Source organism: Sander lucioperca, chromosome 10 (genome assembly GCF_008315115.2).
Source record: "Sander lucioperca isolate FBNREF2018 chromosome 10, SLUC_FBN_1.2, whole genome shotgun sequence".
Taxonomy (NCBI): domain Eukaryota; kingdom Metazoa; phylum Chordata; class Actinopteri; order Perciformes; family Percidae; genus Sander; species Sander lucioperca.
In genome coordinates this window covers 13,357,132-13,369,441 of record NC_050182.1, presented here as the reverse complement: position 1 = coordinate 13,369,441, position 12,310 = coordinate 13,357,132, and the positions used below count along the sequence as shown (strand labels likewise).

The 12,310-nt window shown below is 41.0% G+C and overlaps 1 protein-coding gene across 1 annotated transcript in view; it reads right to left on the bottom strand.

Moving 5' to 3' along the window:
• Positions 1 to 12,310, bottom strand: part of LOC116035978 (raftlin-like) — a 114,552-nt gene that overhangs the window by 100,439 nt on the left and 1,803 nt on the right. The window lies entirely within an intron of this gene.

The window sequence follows — 12,310 nt, the reverse complement described above, 5'->3', positions numbered from 1 at the left end:
TCTATTGTTGGTATAAAAAATACTTACATAACTATGGAAGTGTTTTTGTATTTGCGCTCTTTAACTTTAAATCATGTGTACAGGTGAAAATGTATGGTATGAAAATGAATTAGCAGGCTGTGTAATTATTCACATTGAACAACAAATCTGCATTACATTATAATTAAATGGGAATATGGTAAATTTAGGAGCATAATAATCTTACTTTATCTAATAATCTTAATAATCATCCTTTCCTGACAACAATAATATAACTTTTACAAATAATACTGTTTGCATAAGCAATGGGCCATGGTTCAAAATGAATGGAAGCCAATGGCTGCGGGGGAATGCTAGCGAACGTGCAATACAGTTTGTAGTATGTGAACGAAAAATGTAATTAAAGGATCACAAGTAAAAGTACTCGTCAAGCACAATGTTTATAATTGTGTTTAATTAATTCTTAATAATGATATATTAAATCATTTAATCTGTTAGAGTGCATTATAGTTTTTTAACTGATTATACGTCTTTTATGTAAAATCTTAATTGTCAAAGTAGCTAGTAACTGTAGAAGTTAAATAATTGAAGTACATGTTTCAAATAATACAAAAGGGAAGAAAAAAACTGATGTAAAGTACAAGTTTCTCAAAACTGTACTTAAGTACAGCATTTGAGTAAATGTACTTATTCTTTTCCTCCCACCGGGTATGACTGATTGTGAGCCAGATTAGCCTCTTTGTGACATACTGTACACACACAGACATGTATATACACACACACATATATGAAAGCAAACATCCATGCACTCTGATTCCTCAGGGATTTCAGAAGGAAAACCAATAAAGAAGAACATGCTGGATAAGCGTCTGTAAATAAATAAATAAACACAAGTAAATGAGCTTGATTTTTCACGGGTTCCCTCTCTCTTGTTCCCAGGGAGACCAAATTAGCAGAGACAACCGTGGAAGAAGAGGAGGCCTTAAAGTGCCGGCACCATGGACGCCGATTCACTCCAAATGGTTTGTGACAGCATCACTGCCTCTCTTCAGCGACTGCGTCTGGGAGCAGGTGACATCCTATTGTGTGCCACTGATTAAACTCAAGGATGGATGGATGGATGGATGGATGGATATATAGCAGTGGTACCCTGCCCACCCCCTCCCACCTCGGCTGATGAGGAACCCTCTCTATTATGCTCCTTACTAATTACAGAATGTCGCAGGGCCTTGGCTGGAAACTATGAATCCGAGCCGGCCGTCGCTTCAAAGACAGGACAGGAAGTGCGGAGGGGCGGGGGGCTGGGATGTAGGAAGGAGTGGGAGACAAAATAGGAAACGAGCAGACGGGGGCTCCGTTAATGAGGTGAACGGCAAGAATGGAAAAGGTGAGAATCAATCAAGGGAGAGTGAGGAAATGGGGGTGGCCGGGTTAGAGATTGTTTGTCGAAAAATGGTTGGGGGGAGGGGGGGCGGGGTGCAGCGGGTAATGCATGGCAAGTAGAGTCTGGAGAGAAAAAAGGGCGTGCAATTAGAGTCAGTTAAAAAGGAAAGGGGTGATCAACACACATCGAGGGAGTGGGGCGAGAGAAAGTGTGAAAGATGAGGCTGGAGATTCATTACGGCTGTCATGGAAGCGTAGTGTTTCCAGTGACACTTACATGAATGTCTTTGTTGGGCTTTATGAATCTCAACGTGCATCACAATCATATCTCTACAAGCCTCAGAGCAGCTCCCTGAAATGGACGACGGGCTGATGGACTTATGATTAATACCAGAACACACTCCAATCCTGTGTGCTGCAAAGCCTTGAAACTTCAAAAAGCCTTCTAAAAGGTTTGTACGTGTCTTAGATGTACTGAGGAGTTGTGTCTTTGCCTCTCTGCACGTGCTGAGCACGACTGACGTCTTGCTTCCGTTTTCAAGAACAAAAAAGCCAAACACAACCTGCAGAAGCTGGCATAGTCAAAGTCCCTAAAAGCGCTTCAGTCCCCCCTTAAATTGTCACTCAGGACTGCACTGCACTGTGCTGCAGTTCACCACGCAGCTTCACAAATGGCTGTCTTTAAATAAAAAAGAGCTTGAATTTTTCCAAGTCTTGGATTTTTACACTGTTGCCTACAGTTACTTGTAAATAGCTTTTATCATTTCTCCCCCTACCCTGGAGAGAGTAGGAACAACAAGAGGGAAGGCGAGGCTCTGTCATGTAGTCTACAAGAGCTGGAGAAGAGGTAGTCAGAACAATAGGATGGAGGGCTTTGAGGGAGGGGTATGGAAAAAAAACAAATTGGATGAGAAAAAAAATGGAAGGGCTTGTATTTGCATAGCTCCTTGAGACCAGGGAGGAGGAGATGTGAGGCGAAGGCGAGCAGGAGTATTTTTAGAGCTGAACTGACAGAGGAAATGTGCAATGTTTATGATTTTTGAGTCGCTATTTCTTGCCTCAAACCCTTCCTCTGAGTTGGGAGCTTTGGGCAGTTGCAGCCCCCACAACACCCAGAGATTGACAGGCAGGGAGTCAGGGATGCTTGACAGGGTAGACAGACTCTGGGTAGCTACAAAAAAAAGAACAGGAAAAGGGCCATTGATTTCCCTTTTGCTGAATTAGCAACGATCCTCTTGCCATTTTGTTCTATCTTTTGACTCTTGCTAATGGCATTTTGAGGTTTTATTTGATAAGAGGTTTTATTCGATAGGATTCTCTATTCGTGAGCCCCGACTGACTTTCAGAGCTTTGTTGTAGCTGAGATGCACTTAGCTTTGGCCCTTGCAACCAAAACATCCCATAGCACTTTGTATTGTGCTGAATGTGAAAGGTAACATCAGGGAGGTGATTGTCTTGCACTGCAATGTGTTCTATCTGTCAGTCAACAACATTTTGTGAGTCCAAGGATTCCTTTGTCTTCTGTGCTCACATTGATCACTGGGGTCATGTTGCTTCTCCAGGGTTTTAGCACATTATTGAAGCTGAACTAATTGACCACTTTGGGGCAGAATAACTCTACTGCATGCTGAAACTCACAAAACCTTGACGTATTATAACAAATGTAAGTTTAATATACACTCTCCTTTTAGCTCTGTTTGTGTCACCATCAACTCCTAAGGGACATATCAGGCTTTTTAGATGCTAAATGTTTCACAATGTTCACTAGCTAGCCACTAACTTAGTTTGTTTTGTGCCAGGCAGGTAGCGTACAGTGGGTTGATCAGAGTTTTTTGTGTGCTAAAAACAGGTCCCAGTGACTGTCTTGAGAAAAATACCTGTCTAACTGCTGAAGCTAGTCGCTAATATTGTCTGTCTCCCATTTGGTGCTCAGCCAGCAGCGTACAGTTGGAGCTTTCTGGGGTGAGAGCAGAATTTTAATTACCTTGCACGGCAGTTGGATTCTCGCTATGTCACAAGATCACACAAGTAATGCGTTTGTGTCCGAACCACCAGCGGCTCAGACCAATCAGCGTCTCGTGAGAAGCTACTGGCAGATACGGGCGTGGTTTAGGTCTGCCTTAGAGAGCTGCAGACTGTGTTCTTTGTAGGTTTCTCACTACAAGCGATAGTCTTCACGTACTCATTTAATCCACTGTTCATTAAATTACTGAGTATTGGTGCTTTAAATTATTCTTATGTGGAATTGAGACTTTATAGTCATGCCTTTTACACCAATGTAGAAGATGATCATACAAAACCCCACCTGATGTCTACACTTACAGACATCACAGCATCAGCAACAAGAAGCAACTGCACTGAATGATTTTAATGCTATCTGACTGAGATCTCCCCATATTACAAGACCATGTTACAAGGCTTTGATAGCACCATTGCTGTGATCAAACCCAGCAGCATGGGAAGCTTCAGAGTGGATTAATGGAGGAGGACATTAATTAGGACACTGTGTTCTTGTGTTCATCTCCATGTAGTCTCCCTTTTAAGCCCGCTCTCTTCCTCTCTCACGCTTTATCTCCCTAGCCCTCTTTGCCTTTTTCAGACTTTTGATCTTCTTAATCTGACAAGTAGAGTGGAGCGCTAGCCAGGCTGCGTTTGGTGGTGGTGGATACTGGGTCAGTATCATCCGTAGTTTATTGTGAGGAGTAGAGCAGAGTCGAGGGCTCTCCAATCCAGAGTGGTTAGAGAAACCATCATGTAAATGAGAGAACAAGACTGACCGCACAGGAAAAACCACAGCAGTGGGTGTTGGTTGAAATGCTTCACATTGTTTGCCATATGTTTTCCTGACAAGCAACCTCCTGAGAAATATGACAGTATTGGTCATTTTTTGAAATGGCATTCAAGAGGCCAATAAAAGAGGCTGAGGTAACATGACATACTGCCGCAAAACAGGGAAGGGGTCGGGAGGATCATGGGTCTATTCACCTTCTACTTTTCAGCAACAAAGAGGTGCTCCGACTGCATTATTTTGTCTTATAACTTCTTTAAAATGGGAATGTGTTGCATTGTGTATTTTGGCATCTGTTGCTTGTGATCATAGCAAACATATAATCAGTTTTTATAACAGAACATACAGCTCAAAGGACTGACAAAGCTGGAAGAAAATGAGAGACTTTCTTCTCCAGCAGTCTGACAAACATCAGCCGCTATTTACAAAGAGGCGCTAATAAGATCACTTCTCCCACACAGCTCTCAGATCAGCTGGTCATGTATTAATAGTCATGGTGACTGCTTGGAATGTGTTGGTATTTGTATTTCAGTCTGTGTTTGTAACAATATGATATCATAACAAAAGTTGTCTGAGTGGCCATTTAAATTGTGTGCTAATACAATATTTCTTCATCCGAAACACAGAGTCACAGTGGAGAATCCTCTGGTCAGTACACTATTACGAGCAGTCCAGTTTTGGATCAAATGTTGGTTTCTCATATTCTCATTTGTAATATTCATGAAGACGATCTTTCACTAGTCTCGCATTGCCAGACCTATCTCCACAGCGCTGTGGAGTAATATCTGGCTCTTCCACACATTCATTCCAGGATTGGGTTGTTTACATTTCTTTAAACCTTGGGCGCCGGTAAGCTCTGGACACAGTGACGGTGAATCTGCAAAATGTTCTTGGGTAGGAACATGTTTTGTTTTGTTTTGGTGGATTGATTTGCACCCCGATAAAAGAAAACGCCACATACAATATTAAATGAAATTAACTGTTCACACAATACAGTAACGTGAGCTTTTTAAATTAGCTGGATACATGGTTAAACGTCATTATGTATTGCCCTGTGAAACGTTACCTCGTCCACAGCAATCCTGCCACAGTCTGTCCCAAAACGTCTCAGTTAGATAGTAAATGCCGTAACGGTAAACATATTCTTTGTAAATGTTCACAATCATTCACTGAAAGAACCAAGCAACCTAGCCTTGTGAGACCGTCCTGATCTCGCGAGCTCCAGTTTTCCACTCGCAGATCAGTCTGGCATCTTGAGATAGAGAAAATTTGGATTTGGGTTTAGGTGTGACGCAACGAGAAGCGACTAAACAAGTCTAAACAACTTAGTCTAAACAACATGGCAGGCTTTTCTCGGAGGAAAAAATGTTTTTGCTCTTCTCCCGACTGGTTTTGGCAAGAGTTTGATATATCAACTGGCTCCGCTAGTCGTGAAGAAAATGGGTGGTAACATAGGTGGTGATAGACAGATGGCTTAACCAATCAGCTAACCAGTATTTTCGCCCCTTCCCAAAAGTTCTCCAACGGAAAGTTCCCAGATGGATATGCCGAGCAAATGCGAAGCAATACATCTGGTGGAGTCAGGTTACAAGCAACCCTGCCTTGTTGCACAATCCAAATATTCTTCAAAACCTGCCATTTTCAGTGTGTAGCATGCTAGCTCGAAGTTTGTTTCCCGAAAAGAACAGAGTTTTGCAAAGCGTGGGACATCCGGATTATCCGGTAAATAAACTGTCGTTGATCCAGATTAATCTTTCCCTAACCATGATGTTTTGGGGTGCTTTCACATCTGTAGTTTACTTCATTTGTTCCAGGCCAAGAAAAACACATTGTTTCTTTTAGCTCGGGTCCATTTTGTGTTCACGCTGGCTTTTTATAAACAAACTAAAAACTGTATCGTGAATTCATATCAACTGACAGGTAACTGATTGGACAATTTTGGTGGCTGCCATCCTGCTTCATTAGCACTGTATGGACCCACGTGGGGAAATCAAATTCTGTACACTGACAGCAAGTCATTCTGCACTTTACTGAACCTTATCTTCTCTGATGAGCTCACAGAAATGATTGATCATCAGTAATATTAGTCAAGACTGTAACTGGACTTCATATATCATATTATTTATAAATAGTGACAAACAGATGTTTGTTCACTAGGTTTCACTCACTTTTTATTGGGGAACTGCTAAATTACAATTTCAAATAGGAAACATGCACAACACACTTCTGCTAGTACTTTTACCTTTTTGTGTATTGGGGAAAATCCCTGCACTGATGTGCTAATTCGCGTAGGAGTTACCATGGTTACCAAATGACCTTGCATAAATATAGGCTATACATCGCTTGCAGCCTACAGATTAGAATATAGCTTTATTAACATTTCACCATCAGCTGATGGATTTAACAGTAGTTTAGCATTTGAATTCACGCTAAGATCACATATCTAGTCATAAAATCCCGTAGTTGGTCTGTTTAGCTTTGAACCAACAAACTGTGGTTTGATTGATTGAACTAAACCAAGTAGATTATATGTGTAGCACCATGTGCCTGAGTTTAACCAGACCTTAACTTTGAGCTGGCAAAAAAGAATGGTCATATCAGTTGTTTTTCTGGAACAAGCGCTCCTTCACTATCCTTCACTAACTCCACTCTCTGCTGCTTTGGGTGACAGCGTCAGCTAAAAATGTTAACACTCTATTTGGAAATCCCCCACTATTCCCTTTCTTCATTCCTTCCGTCCGTCCGTCCTTACCACCTTGAATCCTTACCTAAGTGTGACAGAGAGGATGTAAAAAAAAGGGGGACTCAAGAGAGAAAGAGAAAAACAATGGACACTGAGGCAGGATGTTAATGCGGTAACCTTTGCTGTAACACAGTCCTTTTAAGTGAGGGACCAGCACTGTGTAGCTACACATACTGTACATGCCATGTACGTACAGGACCCTTTTAGTCAAACTGGTTTAATGAAATAAGCCACCAAAAACCTATGGTGTGAATATAGTGTTGTCTGCCTGATTTAAATGTGGCTTGGTCCCATGTTAATAACTCACATAGTGAGCTATTTATCTACTCTACACCTGCTTATACTTGTGAGCATCAGACATAAAAAGATATACTAGTTAGCTTGCAGTATTAACTACGTATTTAGCAACATTTTGGCATATTTTAGTATAAATATGACTTTTCGGACCATACCAAGCATACAAATGGACAGAGACAAAGAAGTGGATTCTGGTGTAGTGGCTTGAAAAGCTTCTATAGACGTTTTTACACTTATTTTTAATATGCAACTGTTGCTATTGTAATCCATCAACTGTTGTGAATCTGTGTTGACTATGCCTGTCCGTCACCCACAACAGAGAAAACTACAAACTTTCCAGAGCCACCATTTAACATGCAGGGGGCTAAAACTTGATGTTTAAAACACGATTTCAGTGGAATATTCCTTTAAGTCACTTTGCGAGTAGCAACCCTGGGCAGGAGGTCAGGTAATAAAACGTTAACTGCCTGGTGCTCATAGATCATGGTGGATTGAGAAACACAGTACCATCATAGCTTTTATAATTTATTTTACTTATAAAGCAGAAAAATCAGTCACTATAATTTTGAGTCTTAAATTCAGAAGTACATTTTGTTACATTACTGGGTCAAAATTAAAAATGTACTGTAAAAAAGTCATCACACAAAGCTTTAAGTATTAAATGCATTATAATGTGAGAGGCCCTGAAACATTTCTACATTAAAGATGCCACAGAAAAGCTTAAAATTTCTTTTTGGAGACATCTCCACAGTTAAACCATTACGCACTACCAACAAGGAGGCCATGGGTGCCAAAGGTGGAATTGCTTTCTCAACTCACTGAATTTGTTAAATTAGCTTTGAATGCCCAAGGACGATACACAACGGAAAAACATGCAGGACAAAAATGATGACGAGTGAGGTGTAGAGAACAGGCAAGTAAACAATACTGTCTGTCTGAGATTCTCCGCCGTTTCAAGGCTCCGGGTGGCTCCGCCTCGGCCAACCTCTTCTCTGTATGGTCTCAAGGCCCGGTTACAGTCCACACACACACACACACACACACACACACACACACACACACACACGCATAGAGAAACCTATTGCCATGGGAACCAACCCCTCTATGACTATCCCCTTCTTAGGAGAATAATAGGCACCAATCTTTCTCAATCTCTTTCTCTTTCATTGTCAGTTTCTCTCTCTTTTTCTCCTTTTCTGGTCGCTATAAACTCACAGTGTTCCTCCCCCACCAGGACTGTCTTCCTCTTTCCCACTCCTCCATGTACAGGAGCAAACACTCATGTCCCCCTGTTTCGCTCCGTATCCTCTCTGCGTTACTTTGGCAGTCATGAGTTTGATATGTTATACATAATCTATATCCACGACGTTCAACTTCCAGGATTGCTCTGGTACCGCCGGAAATTCCGCCGGATGTCACTCTTTTCTCTGCAGGGTAAATCCAGACAGCTAAAGCTATTGCACGACTAAAACAACCGTTGAACCCACACATGTTCCACCAAAACAAGTTCCTTCCCGAGGCTATTTTGCAGCGGCACCGTGGCTACGTCCGGCACTTAGTGCCGCCCATGACGATTGTGATTGGTTTAAAGAAATGCCAATAAACCAGAGGATTTTTTTCTCCCATCACAAAATGCTATGTGGACTAGCAAGATCCTTCTCCGCAGCTCTGTGGAGGAAGGTCTGGCAATGCAAGACTATGTTATGCATAATCTAACATTATGTCAACCCAACCTGCACAAACATGATGTTGAATGTTTTCAAGCTGCATCCAAAGAAACACGGTGAAAGAAGGACGTTTTGTCCTTTCAAGAAAGCAGGAGAGAGGAATACTTGGTAAAAAATAGGAAATGATTTGCTTGCCCTCTTTGCTATTCTTCTCTAAAACACTGAGGGTTTTAAAGAGACTTTCCATGAGTTACTCATTGCTTTCTTTGAACTTGCTCCAGGCAGGTCATTTTTTATTAAAGCCAGCCGAAACCAAGTTCTTAGGTTTTCAGACACCCTATCGACATGTCCATGTTGAACATTACCCAATCAATACTGCTGCAATTTTCTTGACCACCCATTACAACAGGAGTCAATTTGCCTCATAGAAATATCCAGGGGGATGTTTTTTTCCTTCTTTTTTTTTGCTTTGAGGCTAAACTACTACACATTCGGCTGAATATTGCCTCTTTTGTTTTCCTTCTTGCCTGGAGGATTAATCCTAATATGCCATCTTAGGTCGAGGGCAATGCCAGAGGCTTGAATAACTTAGTCTCTTCAAAAGCACGATCACTGTCACCTAGCAGGGGAGTAAGGGGAAAATAATCTATGCCCGAGATCTTGTAACTGAGCATTTCAGAGGGAAAAGATGTGAGACTTGCAGCAGAAGCTACATTCAAGATGACACCCTGTCATAAGAACTGCAAAACTCACACCTTATCTACCAGTGTGTCATTCAGTCGTGTTTACTGCCCAAAGTTTGTATTACTGCCAATAAGGATGCCAAATCAGATTTCTGTTCAACAAATCACACCAGAGTTTCCATCCAAACCATAAAAAAATACCTGGAATTAAGCACTGAATATCTCTAAAATACAGATAACTCTGCCAACCAAAGACTAATATGTTGTAATTATCTAATCATTGTACTTACTTTGATTTCATAAGTGTAAAAGTAACCTGCCGGCATCTTATTTTAAAATGAAATCATTCATATTTTTATATTTCATCATGTTCCAAATGTGAAGCTTGTGCGAGTTCTTCTCTGGCATCAAACAGGAGCAGCATAGAATCAGAGTGAATTAAATTAAGATGGTTTAAAAATAACTACCTTTTCAATTACATATACCCTACATTTTTCAGAGTATAAAATGTTCTGGTATTTTGTTGTGTCTGTGGGTGTTTGTCTATACATAGTGAGTGGAGAGGAGTACACATTATGGTTTTTACACCAGCCAGCACTTGCCAATTACCTTAATCAAATTTCACACGGCACAGGGGGATTCACTGTGCCCGGATCAGATAGCAAACAGAAGTTGATTAAAATACATGTTTGCTAAAAGACTGAAGAAGAAAATCAACAAAGGTTCAGAAAATCCATGAAATAATGGCTGATAGAAGGGATTCAGGTAGTAAAACTCTGAATCACAATGACTGTATGTTGTAACATCTTGTGACATGTGTTTCAGTGTTCAAGAAAATAATCTTGGACTGATTTTAAAGAGTTGGTCCACCCAAATTACAAAAAGAATATTTTGTCATTTACTTTAGTCGTATTTAGTCGTGAGTTTTGGCTTTGTGTGCCAAATTTTTAAAAATCCTCTGTTAAAGGGGCACGCCACTGATTTTACACATGAAGCTGAGTTTAATCATCACAAGGAGTACTACTCAGCCTGTGAGTGTGTGGCTTTAAAGAAGTGCTAGTCAGGAAAGACCTAAATTGCCATTGAGTTGCATCATGGGAAGTGTGGGATCCAGTGATTTTTAGAGAATAGTCTATTTCCACGACCTTCCACTTCCAGGATCGCTCCACTGCCGAGGGAAATTTTCGCCGTATGTCTCGCCGTATGGGCCTCATGTACTAATGCTTTTGCGCCCACTTCAGGCGTATTTTTTTCACAACGTGTGCGTAAAAGCATGGCGAGGTATGTACAAACAGGCCGCACTGAGGTAAAAGCGCAGACTGCCTGTCGCGGGAACTGAAAATGGCAAATTGCGCTTTTCCATGTCATGCATATGCATTCACGGGAGGGTCAAGGGGAAAGTGGGAGTTTTCCATAAAGAGATGGGAGGGGAAGTGTAAAGTGCGCCTAATTATGTATTCCGCGGAATGTACAAAAACCTCCCGTGACAGCGCACCTCTATTTTGCGGTGAAAATTGGCCGCCTCTTAAAAGCAGGTGTACTTTCCTCACATATGCCTCCTGGTGAAATGGCAGCAGTAATCCGAGTGTGTGGAGGACAGTCTGGCAAAGCGAGACTAAAAGTCAAGATATTTGGCCTCTGCTGCTTCAGGTCTGTCTCCTGTATGTCCTTAAACTTAATAGAATCACAGTAGTAAATCACTGCAGTATCTCTGTAAATGCTAGTACGTCATTAATAAAGAGTCATGACTTTATCACTGTCTAATAAGCCATCACCAAACATTAGTAAGTCATTTGCAGTTACACATGTTAATAAATCATTAAAAAGCTTTTTACCATAATACATTAAGTCTACAGTTGTAAAGGTTAATAACTTTTTAATAAATGGATTTTGGTCCTGATGCCCTGCAGCTCTTTTCAGAATGCGAGTGGTTGAATGATCCATTAGAGGGGTCTTCCTTCTGAGCTAAAGAGCTAGCTAAAATTACCAAAAATAGGAAATTTGGTGTTCTTAATAATAGCCTTGAGTCATTAGTTAGAATTTATAAAGTCTTTGTTAAGGGAGCCTTATTAGAAAGTGGTGCGTAATTTTTCAATGCTGTGAGTACCACAAGTGAAATTCCATTTACCCCCATTGTATTGGGTTGGCAACGTAAATCTCTAATACAGATATTTCAAGCATGAGCAAATGAAACCCAAACTATCAGGATAGCAACATATAACTAGAGGTAATAGAAAATTAGTTTTTTGTAATTTGGGTGATTTAGGCCTTTAAGGTAATGGTTTCTTCACCTTTTGCCTTGTGTAATGTTTCCCTTTTTGACATGACATTGTAGCGTAGCGAAGCCCAAACCACAATTACTTCCACATTTCCAACAGCCGAGCTGCAGAGCAGTGTATAGTGCAGCCATATGGGGTTTCTATAGCGTTTTCCTGTGTGTGTGTGTGTGTGTGTGTGTGTGTGTGTGTGTGTGTGCGTGCGTGCGTGTGTGTGCGTTTTAAGTGTGTGTCTGTATGTGTGTGCCTATGTGATCATGTTGCATATGTGAAGCGTGTATGCATGCTCACGGTGGTGGTACTGCATGTGTTTATTGCATGTTACATGTGTTCACTACATTAACCCTTTGATATGCACACTTGACATACTGCAGAAGGCTGTTTTTAACCCTGTGCCAACTGCCTGTGCACGTGTGCGTTTGTGTGGACAGTGTGCATTTGTCAGTGAATAATAAATGTGTGTTTGTGTTTTTATTTGTATTTGTATTTGTGCA